We start from the raw sequence: 13,807 nt of genomic DNA, 5'->3' as shown, positions 1-13,807 counted from the left end.
GCAGAGGAGAATCAGTTGATGATGTGCACCCGAACTTTCAGCAGGTACTTGACAAAATGTCACCCAGGGGTCCGCTTAACAAGTTATGAGCCCGTGATACAAGGGGTGATTGTCAAGTTCGTGGCCTAAGGTAGGAGGAGTCAATTTTAGAAAACCTAGCACACTTATTTTTTCCAACATAGTCCCCTCCTACATTTACACACTTAGTTCAGCGGTCGTGGAGCGTACGGATCCCTTCTTTGTAGAAGCCGGCGTCTTGGACCTGCAGACAGCAGGGGTGATCGATAAGTTCGTGGCCTAAGGTAGAAGGAGGTGAATTATTAACTTCAAACTTTCTGCATAATCATTCAAAGAGTTGGACTGCATGTGCATGTAACGAGAGCTGTATAACTCATCTCCTTCTACCTTAGGCCGCGAACTTATTGAGGGGTGGCAGGGGTAAGTTTGTCATGCAGAGAGTGGTGGGTGCATGTAATACACTGCCGGCGGCAGTGCTGGACGCCGATACAAAAGGGTCTTTTAAGAGCTTCTGAGATCGGTACATAGAGCTTAGAAAAATAGATGGTTGTGCGCTGGGGAGATTCCAGGCAATTTCTAGAGTAAGCATCATTGTGGGCCGAGGGGCCTGTAATGTTCTGTATATTTCTATGTTCTATAACATGAGGCACCAGACCTTACCGACTGTTAGTAGAGCAGGCCCTGGAACACAGCAAGAGCCGTTGCTCCGCAGACAGCAAACGCTCGTCGTCTCAACCGTCTGAAACTCGGCAACCTCTTCCCACCTTACCAGCCGAACAGACATTATTGGGGAAGCATAAATTAGCAACCAGAGTGCTCAACAATTCCCCTTGACTCGCGGCACGGAACGAGTTCATGCAATTTAACAGTCTAACCCCGATAATGATGCATTAATATGTACGGCAGGATCTCTGTGAATCTGAAGGCGATGAGGACTTGAATTCTAATTCTGCTAAGAATCAGAAACTACAAAAAGTGCGTCTTCAGGTACCTGGAGTATGGATTTATTCTATTTTTGTCAGATCAGCGACGCCCCATGTGTCTTATTCGTAATACTGTACTGTCTAATGAAACACTGAAACTATCAAGATTGCAGGAACACTTCCGTAAAAGACACCCCGAAAAGGCGACCTATGTTATTATTCAGATCCAGAGGATGAAAGAAGTGTTTGAAAGGCATTGCACACTCGAGTCATTTGCCAGTAAAGCTAAAAATATCTTTGATCGCGATCTCATTGCTTCTCATAACATTTCCAAAATGATAGCAAAGTGTGAAAGATCTCAAACAATTAGTGAAAGATTATTAATGCCTGTTGTATCAGAAGTGCTCGCCACTGTTCTCAAAACGGATACCAGTATTTTAAAATCAATTCCCCTGAGTAATAACTCTGTGTCTCGTCGTACTGATGACATGAATAAGGACATTAAGTATCACTATGCACAGAACCACAAAAAAATACAACAGAATTTGGGAGCCAACTGTATGAGTCAACTATGCAGGACAACGAGGCCTTGTTAATGGCATATGTATGGTTAATCAAAAATGGAAACGTTGATGATGAGATTTCCTATTGTAAATAGCTGAAAACAGATATTAACGTGGAATAAATCTATGAGAGCTCAAAATGTATATTGATGACAAAATTATTTTGATTAGGAACAGGATTTCTTGTGCAATGGATAGAGCGGCATATAGGACAGGTCGCCATGCTGGTTTAGTGGAATTTCTGAAACTTAAATTGCAAGTCCGTGGTGTCATTCATTGTCAACACCCCGCAGCTACTGTGCGGGGCACAGGTACTGTGAAAACTAGGTTTAAAGATAAATAAAAAGTTAAAGCAGAACATTTCTTTCATACTGGCATATGATAGCCATGTTTTTACACGATGGGAGCGCTGGAAAGTATATTCGGTCTCAGAGGGGCGAGTATGGCGACTATGAAGGTCTTCAGGAGGGCATTGGCAAGTATGTGGGCGTTGGGTTGGCAAACACTGCTCTGGAAGAAAGAGTTAGCCACTGGGAAAGCATAACCGTCCATGGATGGGACCCCCACGATCATGGCAGACTAGGTGTCAACGAGAACGTGTCCGACGACAGGCTCAAAGTTGGAGACTTCTTCCCAGAAACTGGATGTTTCCTTCTGGCAATACTGGTCCAGGTGGTTATGACAAAAACATCAAAGATGCGCAATAAAAGGCTAACAAATTCAAGACGATAAAAGCAGAATATGCCATGTGAAACCGGAAAAAAAAAATCCCACAATTACAGTGTCCTGCAACAATCTAATTCAATCCGATTACTTACACAGGCACCATCAGGAGACAAACATCTTTCACCAAGTTCTTGCTTTAAGTTACAAAATCATGAAACATACCATGCATTATTATAAATACAATCCTGATCCGGTTTTAATGTCAGGACCCTACAATTATATTACCACCGATACATTATTGGAGATGGGATAATACGTGGTACCCGCCCGAATATAATATTACAGGATAAATATGCGGTAATAATTTATTTAATAGGTATGGCCATTCCGAACACACACAACCCACGGAAATCAGTCAGTGTAAAACACCAGAAATAAGCTGACGAAAGAGGGAAATGAATGACTATGCTAAATGAAGAGGGTATACATTGTCCCGTTGTAATATACACGACTGGCATCTTCCCCAAATCACTGCACAATAGCTCTAAACATTTCGACCTGCACGGCAATATTTATTCAAATCTCCAGAAAGGCACAATAATAAAACGCACGAGAATAGTCCAAAAGTTCCAAGCGATTGAGAAATAAGTGTGCTTGTCTATGTCCATAACGCAATTTTTATCAGTTTTAGCTGAGATAAAAAGTAAAAATAATAAACATGCGATTCTATGGAGTGAATGTGAGAGGAGAGTCAACACGCAATTTGATCGGACGGGCATTTATTAGAAATCAGGAACTGAGATGACATTATTTTCCTTGAAGCAGAGTAGGCACCGGAGATTTCCGTAACAATTTGCACAATTATGAATGAGTTCTGTGGTGTTAAATATTTCTCTGTAACATCTTTGTCTAATGCGACGGACATGTCCAAGCTTCACTGTAAGTTCGTGTTGACTTTCTTTTTTTCATTCATTCTTATGCAAAAGACTAAAGTAACGAATGAGCGGCATTTTATGCCGATTTGGTCTTGAATGTCCCCAGAACCTGTCTCGCTTTCTCATGACTGAAAAGGGTCTGGCGGTGACGAGCGCGGGAATATAGTGGAAAACTGAAAATAAAAGGTAGGATGAGTTTAATAATCGGTAGGAGTGGAGTCGCGGGGTGCGGGTGTCGGAGAGTCTGTTCCTGGGCTGTGTTTCTCTCGGGTGCTAAACCAGATTTACTCTCCCCCGCTGCCACGTTCATTGGTTCTGTAGAGTCAAGATCGAACACATTGCGACCACCGCCGAGAAGAGCTTAGATATGCTGTTTGTTAGTTAGTTGAATAATTGACGTGAGCGGACATTTCGCCGCGCTGATGAAATGTTCTCTGAACCTGCACTGAGCTATCCCATAATAAACGTGATTGTGCAGCAACTTAATATCATCAGTATGTCTCCGGTGTGTTGAAAGATGTATTCAGAATCGCTGTAATTACTTTGATCCAATCAGGCAATGGTGTTATAAAGGAATTCGGCAACACTCACCGACCACAGGATGACGAAGCTCCCGGAGAGGGTGAGAAGTGAGATCACAGACCTCCTCCTGCTCTCCATCTCCGGGTCACTGCGGTTCTCCGCCTTGCTCTGACCCCTCAGTCCCTTACGGACGCGACTAGTCACTAAAATGTGTCTGACTGTCAGAGCGTTGAACAGTAGTATTAACACGAACGGGAGTATTAGAAATGAGGCCGGGAACGCTTTGGAAAATCAGTGTAAATCTCTGTCCATCAGGTTTCTGACTGATATGCAAAGCCGAGAAAGCCTCGGCAACTTTCTCAGCGACAGTGATTCCCGCGATCCGGTCACATCTGTTCACACTGTCGGGTACCGCTCAGCCCCGCTGTCTCCGACTTTGTCCATGGACAGTTTCCAAAGCTCGTTGCAGATTTACTTCCCCCGTTCGCAGGCACCGATCTCCTCCTCGGCTTCTGCCCACACGGGCCCGGCTCGGCTCGCTTATTTTAAATTCCGCAACTACTCTTCGCCGCGGCTCCTTCACACTCTGTCAGGGGATCGGATCAGAAAGTTCCCGTGTTGGTTTTATTTAATATTCTCCCTGACCTGCTCCGAATTACTGCGGCGTTACTCTAAATGCTTTAGTACTGATTGTTCCGGAGCGGAGTGTCGCCTGTAACTTACCCCGTCTGACCTGTATCGGACCTGTACCCCGCTGTGTCGGCTCTGAACTCCCGCTTCACTACATCGATATCAGGGCGTGGAAACAAACCCCAGGAAACAAAAACCCACAGACTCCCTTATTTAATTTTTCCAAACTCCCGAAACTCTCGGGATCTAACACATAAATATACAAACAACAGGAATTCTGCAGATGCTGGAAATGCAAGCAAAACACATAAAATATATAAATATACAGTTGGTTTCATTTTCAAGTCAAGTCAAGTAGCTTTGTATTGTTATTTCAACCATAACTGCTGGCGCAGTACACAGTAAAAACGAAACCACGTTCCTCCAGGACCATAAATGTAGATTATTTTTTAATAACAGACTTGGGAATGTTGATTTGATCCCTCAGCCAAATTGTTGACACAATTTGCGAACAACTGGGCTCCGAACACCAGTCCCTACAACAACGACTGGGACATCCTGCAGGCCCGGGAAGGGTCTGGTTATTCCTTGTATTTAAACAAACAGACACCAGGAACAGGAGCCGGCCATTCGGCCCCTCTAGCACGTCCTATCATTCAATAAGATACCGGGCCCCAATACCACTCCCATCCCCACTTTGACCGGAACATTGGCCCCACTTGCAGGTCAACAGTCTGCCAGTGTTTGCCCCAATGTGGTGAATCCCTCTGATCGCCTCCACCGTGGGCTCAGACATTTCCACAGATGAGCCCCTCCTGTCCCCTCCGGGACAATCATCCTGCCCGTCCCCTCTCCCACCATCTTCATAATTTCAATAAAATCCACCCCTCCCACCCCGGGGAACCGGCATCAAACCGACGGGCCGAGCGGTCTCCTCCTACCTCTCAGCGATACATCAGACTCCGGCCGCAGGAGACGCTTCACAAACGCCCCAAACTTCCCTCGGAGGGAAATGGAAATAAATCAGAAAGCGGGACATTTACTTCGGGGTTTGTTCTTCTTGGACGGGGAGTTTAATGCGGCTGCGGAGATGTCAGTGTTGATGATCAGAGGGATCTTAGACTCCAAGTTCAATGCTCCCTGAAAGAGACTGCACAGATTGATCGGGTGGTTAAGAAGGCAAATGGCGTGGTTGTGTTTATCAGTTGAAGCACTGAGTTGAAAAGTCGGGAAGTTGTGTTGCGGCTGTTGCGAGCCTGCGGTCGGACTGTGACTGTGTCTTTAAGAGCGCCGGAATGAGGAGGCGGGAATATGACGTCAGTCACAGGCTGACGGTGCTGACTGTGGATTTAACCATAAGAGAGAGAGAGCGATCTGCAGACAGGCAGTCGGCCAGTCTAAAGAGAGAGAGAGAGGGGGATTGGAAAAGCTGATAGCTTCAGTTTGTCGCAGCTGAGGCTTGGAACTCTCCTATGTCCATAACAGTGGGTTGATCATCGGTACACGCAACCACAAAGAATATTTCTGGCTATCACTTCGTATAATCCACTGTAATTAACTGTATTAGATTAACTGTAAAAGATGGAAATAAAAATGTAATCTTGCTTAAAATATTAAAGAAATGTGTCATGTTAAACTTGATGCCTTTTGTAAATCAGGTCATCTTTTACTCACTTAGCTATTCACAGTAACAGAAATTTTGACCAGGGGTGCCCAAACATTTGCACGCCACTGTATATATCCTGTGCCTTCCGAATTGCTTCCAGAAATTCCTGCCATTGCTGCTCTGTTTTTATCCCTGCCCGTGTACTTTGCAAATCAATTTTGACCAATTTTTCTTTCATGCCTCTCTAATTCTCTTTATTTCACATCTGACTTTAGCTTCTCCTTCTCTAATGTCAGGGTGAATTTGATCACATTAAGATCACTTGCCCTTAAGGGTTCTTTGAACTTAAGTGACCTAATTAATTCTGGTTCATTACAACACCCAATCCAGAATAGCTGATCCCCAAGTGGGTTCAACCATGAGCTGCTCTGAAAAAGCATCTTGTAGGCATTCTAGGAATTCCTCCTCTTGAGACCAACACCATCCTAATTTTCCTAATCACCTGCATGACAATCCCCCATGACTATTGTAACATTGCCCTTTTGGCACGCATTTTCTATCTCCCATTGTAATTTGTGGACCACATACTCACTACTGTTTGGAGGTCTCCATACAATTCCCATCAGGGATTTTGTTTTACATTTGCTGTTCCTTAATTCTACCCACAGATTCTACACCTTCCAACCCTATGCCACCTCTTTCTAATGATTTTATTTAATATTTTTCCAACAGAGCCACACAACCCCACTACCTGCTTGTTCTTTCAAGAAACATATAAGTATCTGGGAAACAAGAGGACCTGTAGATGCTAGAAATCTAGAGAACGACACACAAAGTGCTGGAGGAGCTCAGCATGTCAGGCAGCATCTATGGATGGGAATCATCATTTTGGGCCAAGACCTTTCATCGGGACTCTTGATACCCACATACCTGGAATATCAACAAGCAAAGGAAATAGAAAGTAGTGCAAAATAGGGAAAACCTTTGACAAAATTTAGCTCAAGGCCTAAAAAGACCTGCCAAACAGAGCTCAACAGTTAACAAATACAACAAAGACAATAAACACTTTAATCAATACCGACATTGACTTTTTTTAAAATAAAAATATCTTGGTCCCATTTCAATCAGTAAAATTTACAAAGATAAATAAGAACTTTAGAAAAGACTATTTACGCTCAAACCCACTGAGATTAACACTACCTTGGACAGAAGGGGGAAGAGAGATAACACACATGAAAAAAAAAATCACACAACAGTCAGATAAAACTTCTAAGTATATATTTTTTTATGAAAAATGAACAGTATGCAATGCTCCATGTGTGTATATGGAATCATGACAGGAAATACAGACCAAAAAACTTAAATGAGAGGCCAACTCAGAAAAATGAATCATCACTATGGAAGAAAACATTAACCAGTGGAATGAGTATGACCCTCCATGGGAGACATCTCAATGATCTGAGCAGACGAGACGGTGACAAGGAAGCATCGAGCACCTGACTGAGAGTTGGAGAACTCTTCCCAGAAACAGAGGGGTTCCTTGCACAAATACAGGACAAGGTGGTTAACAAAAGGAAAAAAAAATCAAAAATACATGAAATACAAACAAACAAGGCAGTAATTGCAGAAAATGTCAGCGGAAACCAGACACAATCCAACACATTCCAGGATTCTGCAGTTTAACTCAATCTGATTACTTACAAAAGTACAATCAAGTGGCAAATATCATTCACCAAAATCTTGATTTAAAATACAAACTCATGAATGCCCTCCATCACTTCATAAAGGCACCATAAATTCAAGCCTGATCCAGTTTTAGAGTCAAAATCTTGCAAATTATATGATAACCAATATATTATTTCAGATAGGACAATCCATAATAACCATCTGGATATAATATTACTGGATAAACAAGCAGGAACAACTTCTTCTATACATAAAACCATTCCCCACACACACATGTTCCTCGACCAGTGGAGCACCTCACCACAGGTATTGGTTGTGTCATCAGTCAGACAAACAAAATATTTTCCCAGTCAATCAGCTTACAAATGTTGCTACTCTGTCATTCGTTGCCACGTCCCGCTGATGATTCCCTTCTCTTCATCATATGTTCTTACCCCGACCATCGTCCAGAGTCCCAAACTCTGCCACGTGCCCACCTCTGAATACTGACCCTGCTTCGTTGACGTCCAACTGATGGTTTCCCATTCTGCTTTCAGTCTTTAGAGGACAGGGGTGTTTTCTAAGAACCCTTACAAAGCAAGGAAAATGACCCATAATGTGGAAATGAGTCATGATTAAGGACGTTAACTACCAATGTCATTCTTCCTCAGCCCAGAGATTAGAGGGGCGAAGAACATCTCAGACAGAACTGCAGTCAGCTCGACTTCTTCAGTCTGCAGAAAATTCAAGGGAAACCTCTTCACCCACAGAGTGGTGACTGTTTGGAACCCATCACCACAGGGAGAGCGAGAGATGAACAACAGGGGAGGATTTAAAAGGACTGTTGTGGAACTGAAACACTGGCAGTGTCCAGCTCGCCTGAGTTGACTCTCTACTGTACACTAGGTGTGTTAAAAATTCAATAAGCACCAGAGACAGAATTTAAAATAGAACTGATTTATTTGTCTCAAGTCCAGAAGATTAAACTCCAGTCCCGTTAAAGGTGAATATGCAGCAGAAGAAACTCCTCCAATGCCCAGTGACCAGGGTGCAGAACTGGGTGTGGTGAGCAGCAGCAATAATTGCAGAGTTCAGCACCGGCAGTCACTCTCAAAATTGTATTCAGCAACGGTGATGGACAAATATCCAGCAAGCAGCTTATTGAAACTTTCTCCCCAGTGTGAACCCGGCACTGTGTCACAAGTGTAACACACTGTAAGTTTCACTCCTCATGTAATGGCCTCTCTGCAATGTTTCACTGCTGAGGTAATGATTTCTCTGTAGTAGCAAAGTTTAGGTTATGACTAGAGATAACAGGGTTTTGAAATGCGGGGTTATCCAGTGAGAGAAATGTTGTTCTTTCTTGTGAGTCTGGAAGAGAGATTTTCACAGTCTTTTGCCGGGGAGAGATGAGAAGACGTGAATGGAGAGAGGGGGCCCTTTTTCTTTTTTTTTGTTTTCTTCACTAACAATATAGTCAAAGTAAGAATTATAAAGCTCAATCTTTCAATCACATATTGGGTACTGTTTGTTATTTTGGGGTGCTGATTTTTAACAGGGGACACATCACACAGCATCGATCCAAATGAGATATCTTAAGTTTTCCCGGGCTGGGGGGCTATCACCCCCTATGTTAAGCTGCTAGCCAAAGTGAGATTTACATAAGGATAGATGACTGAGTGAATCCCTTCCTACATTCCCAGTAGGTGAACAGCCTCTCCCCAGTGTGAACTCAATGATGCACATTTGGTTGATTTGGCTGAGAGAATCTCTTATCAAAGTCTGAGCAGGTGATCGGTCTCTACCCGGTGTGAACTCGCTGGTGGTTCTGTAGATTGGATGACCGAGTGAATCCCTTCCCACACACTGAGCAGACAAAAGGCCTCTCCCCTGTGTGACCTCACTGATGTACCTTCACCTTACATGTCGATGTGAATCCCTTCTCATAGTCTGAGCAGAAAAATGCCTCTCCCCATTGTGAACTCGCCGGTGTACCTTCAGATTAGATGACGAAGTGAATCCCTTCCCACAGTCTGAGCAGGTGAATGGCCACTCTCTGGTGTGAACTGACTGGTGTCTCAGTAGATCAGTTGACAAAGTGAATCTCTTCCCACACACTGAGCAGGTGAATGGCCTCTCGCCAGTGTGAAGTCGCTGATGTACCTTCAGTGGAGATGACGAAGCGAATCCCTTCCCGCAGTCTGAGCAGGTGAATGGCCTCTCTCCAGTATGAACTCGCTTATGTTCCTTCAGATGAGATGACAGAGTGAATCCCTTCCCACAGTCTGAGCAGGTGAACGGCCTCTCTCCAGTGTGAAGTCGCTGATGTACCTTCAGTTGAGATGACCAAGTGAATCCCTTCCCACAATCTGAGCAGGAGAACGGCCACTGTCCAGTGTGAATTCGCTGGTGTACCATTAGGTAAGATGACCGAGTGAATCCCTTCCCACAGTCTGAGCAGGTGAATGGCCTCTCTCTGGTGTGAACTGACTGGTGTTTCAGTAGATCAGATGACATAGTGAATCTCTTCCCACAGTCTGAGCAGGTGAATGGCCGTTCCCCGGTGTGAACTCGTTGATGTACCTTCAGGTGAGATGAGCAAGTGAATCCCTTCCCACAGTCCAAGCAGGTGAATGGCCTCTCCCCGGTGTGAACTCGCCGGTGAGCCATTAGTTCAGATGACTGAGTGAATCCCTTCCCACAGGCTGAGCAGGTGAATGGCCTCTCTCCAGTGTGAACTCGCTGATGAACCTTCAGTTGAGATGACGAAGTGAATCCCTTCCCACAGTCTGAGCAGGTGAACGGCCTCTCACCAGTGTGAAGTCGATGATGTACCTTCAGTTGAGATGACCAAGTGAATCCCTTCCCACAATCTGAGCAGGAGAACGGCCACTGTCCTGTGTGAATTCGCTGGTGTACCATTAGGTAAGATGACCGAGTGAATCCCTTCCCACAGTCTGAGCAGGTGAACGGCCTCTCCCCAGTGTGAATTTGCTGATGTACCTTCAGTTTAGATGAGTAAGTGAATCCCTTCCCACAGTCTGAGCAGGTGAACGGCTGCTCCCTGGTGTGAACTCTCTGGTGAGCCATTAGGTCAGATGACCGAGTGAATCCTTCCCCACAAATTCAGCAGATGACCAGCCTCTGCCCCGTGAGAACTGAGCAGTGTGTCCACAGGTGGGAAGACTGACTGAATCCCTTCTCACACACAGAACAGATGAATGGCCTTTCCCAGTGTGAACTTGCTGATGAACCTTCAGTTGAAACGACCGACTGAATCCATTCCCACAGTCTGAGCAGGAAGGATGATCGAGTGAATTCCTTGCTCCACTTCTTAAATATCTGGACAGAGACAGCAAAACTGGTGTGTTGTATTCTAGACTTCCGTAGACAAATTCCTTGTCATTTTTAACCTGTAAAAAGAGTTACAAAATCCATCAATGGGTGTAGGACAACATTTCAGATGAGATCACTTCAGTTGCCAAGGTGTGATCTGCCATCACACTGTTACAGTGAAGTTCAACCCAAGTTGGAGAGAGAAATCATCTTCTAACTGGGCACAGTGCTGGCATCTGGAATGACCATCAAATTCTCTGATGCTCTTCCTGTCTCAATAAGAATGGGGCACTTCTGCCATCTCCAATCTCTGACCTGGCTCAGTTTGACTCTCTCCATTGAAACTATTCCCTGTTCCCACTGAGCTGCATGGGTTCCTGGCCCCACAGTAACTGAAACACTCTCACACAAACAGCCGGCAGTGCATTCCACGTACCCACGACTTTCTGTGTAAAAAACTTACCCTTGACATTCCCTCGGTAGACTTTTTGTCTCTCTTCCCTCCAGAAGAAGATTCAGGAGTTTGAAGACTTGTATGGCCAGGTTTGGGAGCAGCTTCTTTCCAATTATGATAAGACTGCCGAACAGATCCTGACCCGGATCTGGGCCGTACCCTCCAATTATCTGGACCTGCCTCTCGGTTTTTTTGCACTACGTTACTTTCCATTTTTCTATTTTCTATTTATGATTTATAATTTAAAGTTTTAATATTTACTAATTTTAACTATATTTAATATTTAATATTTGTAATCCAGGGAGAGTGAAGCGCAGAATCAAATATCGCTGTGATGATTGTACGTTCTAGTTCCAATTGTTTGGCAACAATAAAGTATTTCAAAGCACCTTAAAACTATGCCCCCTTGTGTTAGCCACTTCAGCCCTGGGGGAAAAAAAAAGACCTCTGGCTATCTACACTACCAATGCCCCTCATCATCTCATACATCTAAAAAAGATTCTAAACATAAACAAGGAAATTATACATTGCTTTGAGGATTTGTTAGAAGTATACAAAATTATGAGGGTATAGATAGAGTAAATGCAAGCAGCTTTTTCCACTGAGGTTGGGTGGGATGACAGACAACCAGAGGTCATGGGTAAGTGGGGAAGTGAAAATTTAAAGGGAACATTTGGTAAAGCTCTTTACTGATGCTTTTAAGAAGATCCAACACTTCTTCTTCCTTAATCTCCACATTGTCCAGCACACAGGCCTGTTCTATCTAGAACTCACTCTGATCAAGATCCTTTTCAATTGTAAATACTGAAGCAAAGTATTCATTTAGGACCTCCCCAACCTCCCCCACCTCCAGGCACATGTTGTCTTCTTTGTCCTTTAGCAGCCCCACCTTCATTCTTGCCATCCTTCTGTTCTTCACATTCGCATGAAACGCCTTGGGGTTCTCCTTAATCCTACATGCCAAGGCCTTCTCATACCCCATTCGAGCTTTCCTAAGTCCTTTCTGAAGCTCCTTCCTGGCTACCCTATATTTCTCACGAGCCCCTCCTGCTTCCTGCTTCTTGTATCTAACATATGCTTCCTTCTTCCTCTTGACGAGTTGCCTCATGTATTTCGTCAGCCACAGTTCCCTTTTCCTATCATTATTTTCCTTGTCTCAGTGGCGCAAACCTATCCTGAACCCAGCACAAGTGGTCCCCAAACTTCCTCCACATTACTGCTGTGCTTTCACCCTTGAACATCTGTTTCCAATTTACTCTCGCTAGTTCCTGGCTCATCCCTTCATAGTTAGTCCTTCCCCAGTTTAGCACTTTCCCATTTTGTCTGCTTTTATTGTTTTCCATAGCTATGCTGAAGCTAAGGGAGTTGTGGTCACTCTCACCAAAATGCTCCCCCACCAAGAGGTCTGCCACCTGACCAGGTCCATAACCCAGAACTAGATCTAGTATGGCCTCTCCTCTCATCGGCCGGTCCACATACTGTGTCAGGAATCCTTCTTCAATGCACCTGACAAATACAGCCCCATCTCTCCCCCTTGCAGTCAGGAGGTGCCAGTCAATATGAGGGAAGTTGAAATCACCCATAACTACAACCCTGTATTTCCTGCTAAATTCTAAAATCTGCCTGCTTATCTGCTCCTCGGTGTCCCAAGCGCTATTTGGGGGCCTATAGACTACTCCCAGCACAGTGATTGATTCCTTCCTATTTCTGACTTCCACCCACACCGACTCAGTGGACACTCCCTCTGCAGTGTCCTCCCTTTCTATAGCCGTGATACTATCCCTGACCAGTAATGCTACTCCCCCCCCTTTTCTACCTCCCATCCTACTCCTTATAAAACACCAAATCCAATGCCTTAAAGTGCAGGGTTTTTTATATGTTTCAAAATATACTATATTCAAAAATAAATATCTACAATAAACCATTCAATAACTTCCCATCCTTTACATACGTTTCCATTATAGTCTGTACATATCCATATTTATGGCCACCTACGTGGCACTCCGTTGCTTCACCTTTCCACATCACTGTTGAGGGGTATACTCCCCGCCACCCGACCCCTCCCACTCCCACGGGAGAAGAACTCTAAACTGTGGTCCTTCCCCACCAGGCCCTTGCGATGGCTGGACCGAGTTTGACTGCCTCCCTCAGCACGTACTCCTGCAGCCAAGAATGTGCCAGTCGGCAGCATTCTCCCACGGACATCTCCATGTGCTGGTAGATCATCAAGTTTCGGGGCCGAACAAAGAGCGTCTTTCACCGAGTTGATGATCTGCCAGCAGCACCGGACGTTGGTCTCCGTGTGCGTCCCCGGGAACAGCCCGTGGATCAGAGAGTCCTCTGTTACGCAGCTGTTGGGGATAAACCGTGACACTAGCCCATCCATCCTCCTCCACACCCTCTTTGCGAACTGGCAGTGTGCAAAGAGGTGGGTCACAGACTCCTCCTCACTGCAGTCCTCCCGTGGGCAGTGGGGTGCGGAGACGACG

The 13,807-nt window shown here is 44.7% G+C and overlaps 2 protein-coding genes and 1 pseudogene across 5 annotated transcripts in view; 1 reads left to right on the top strand and 2 right to left on the bottom strand.

Annotated features, from left to right (window-relative positions):
• The window catches only part of LOC134341608 (zinc finger protein 239-like), an 86,985-nt gene that overhangs the window by 49,214 nt on the left and 23,964 nt on the right, over positions 1–13,807 (top strand). The window lies entirely within an intron of this gene.
• Positions 1–13,807, bottom strand: part of LOC134341616 (zinc finger protein 239-like) — a 618,489-nt gene that overhangs the window by 598,941 nt on the left and 5,741 nt on the right. The gene's annotated exons all lie outside the window — the stretch shown is intronic.
• LOC134341534 (zinc finger protein 420-like) overlaps positions 1–13,807 on the bottom strand; it is a 45,907-nt pseudogene that overhangs the window by 30,721 nt on the left and 1,379 nt on the right.

This window comes from Mobula hypostoma, unplaced genomic scaffold (genome assembly GCF_963921235.1).
Source record: "Mobula hypostoma unplaced genomic scaffold, sMobHyp1.1 scaffold_36, whole genome shotgun sequence".
NCBI classification, from domain to species: Eukaryota; Metazoa; Chordata; class Chondrichthyes; order Myliobatiformes; family Myliobatidae; genus Mobula; species Mobula hypostoma.
The sequence above is the reverse complement of the archived record's forward strand: the minus strand, read 5'-3'. Positions and strand labels throughout refer to the sequence as shown.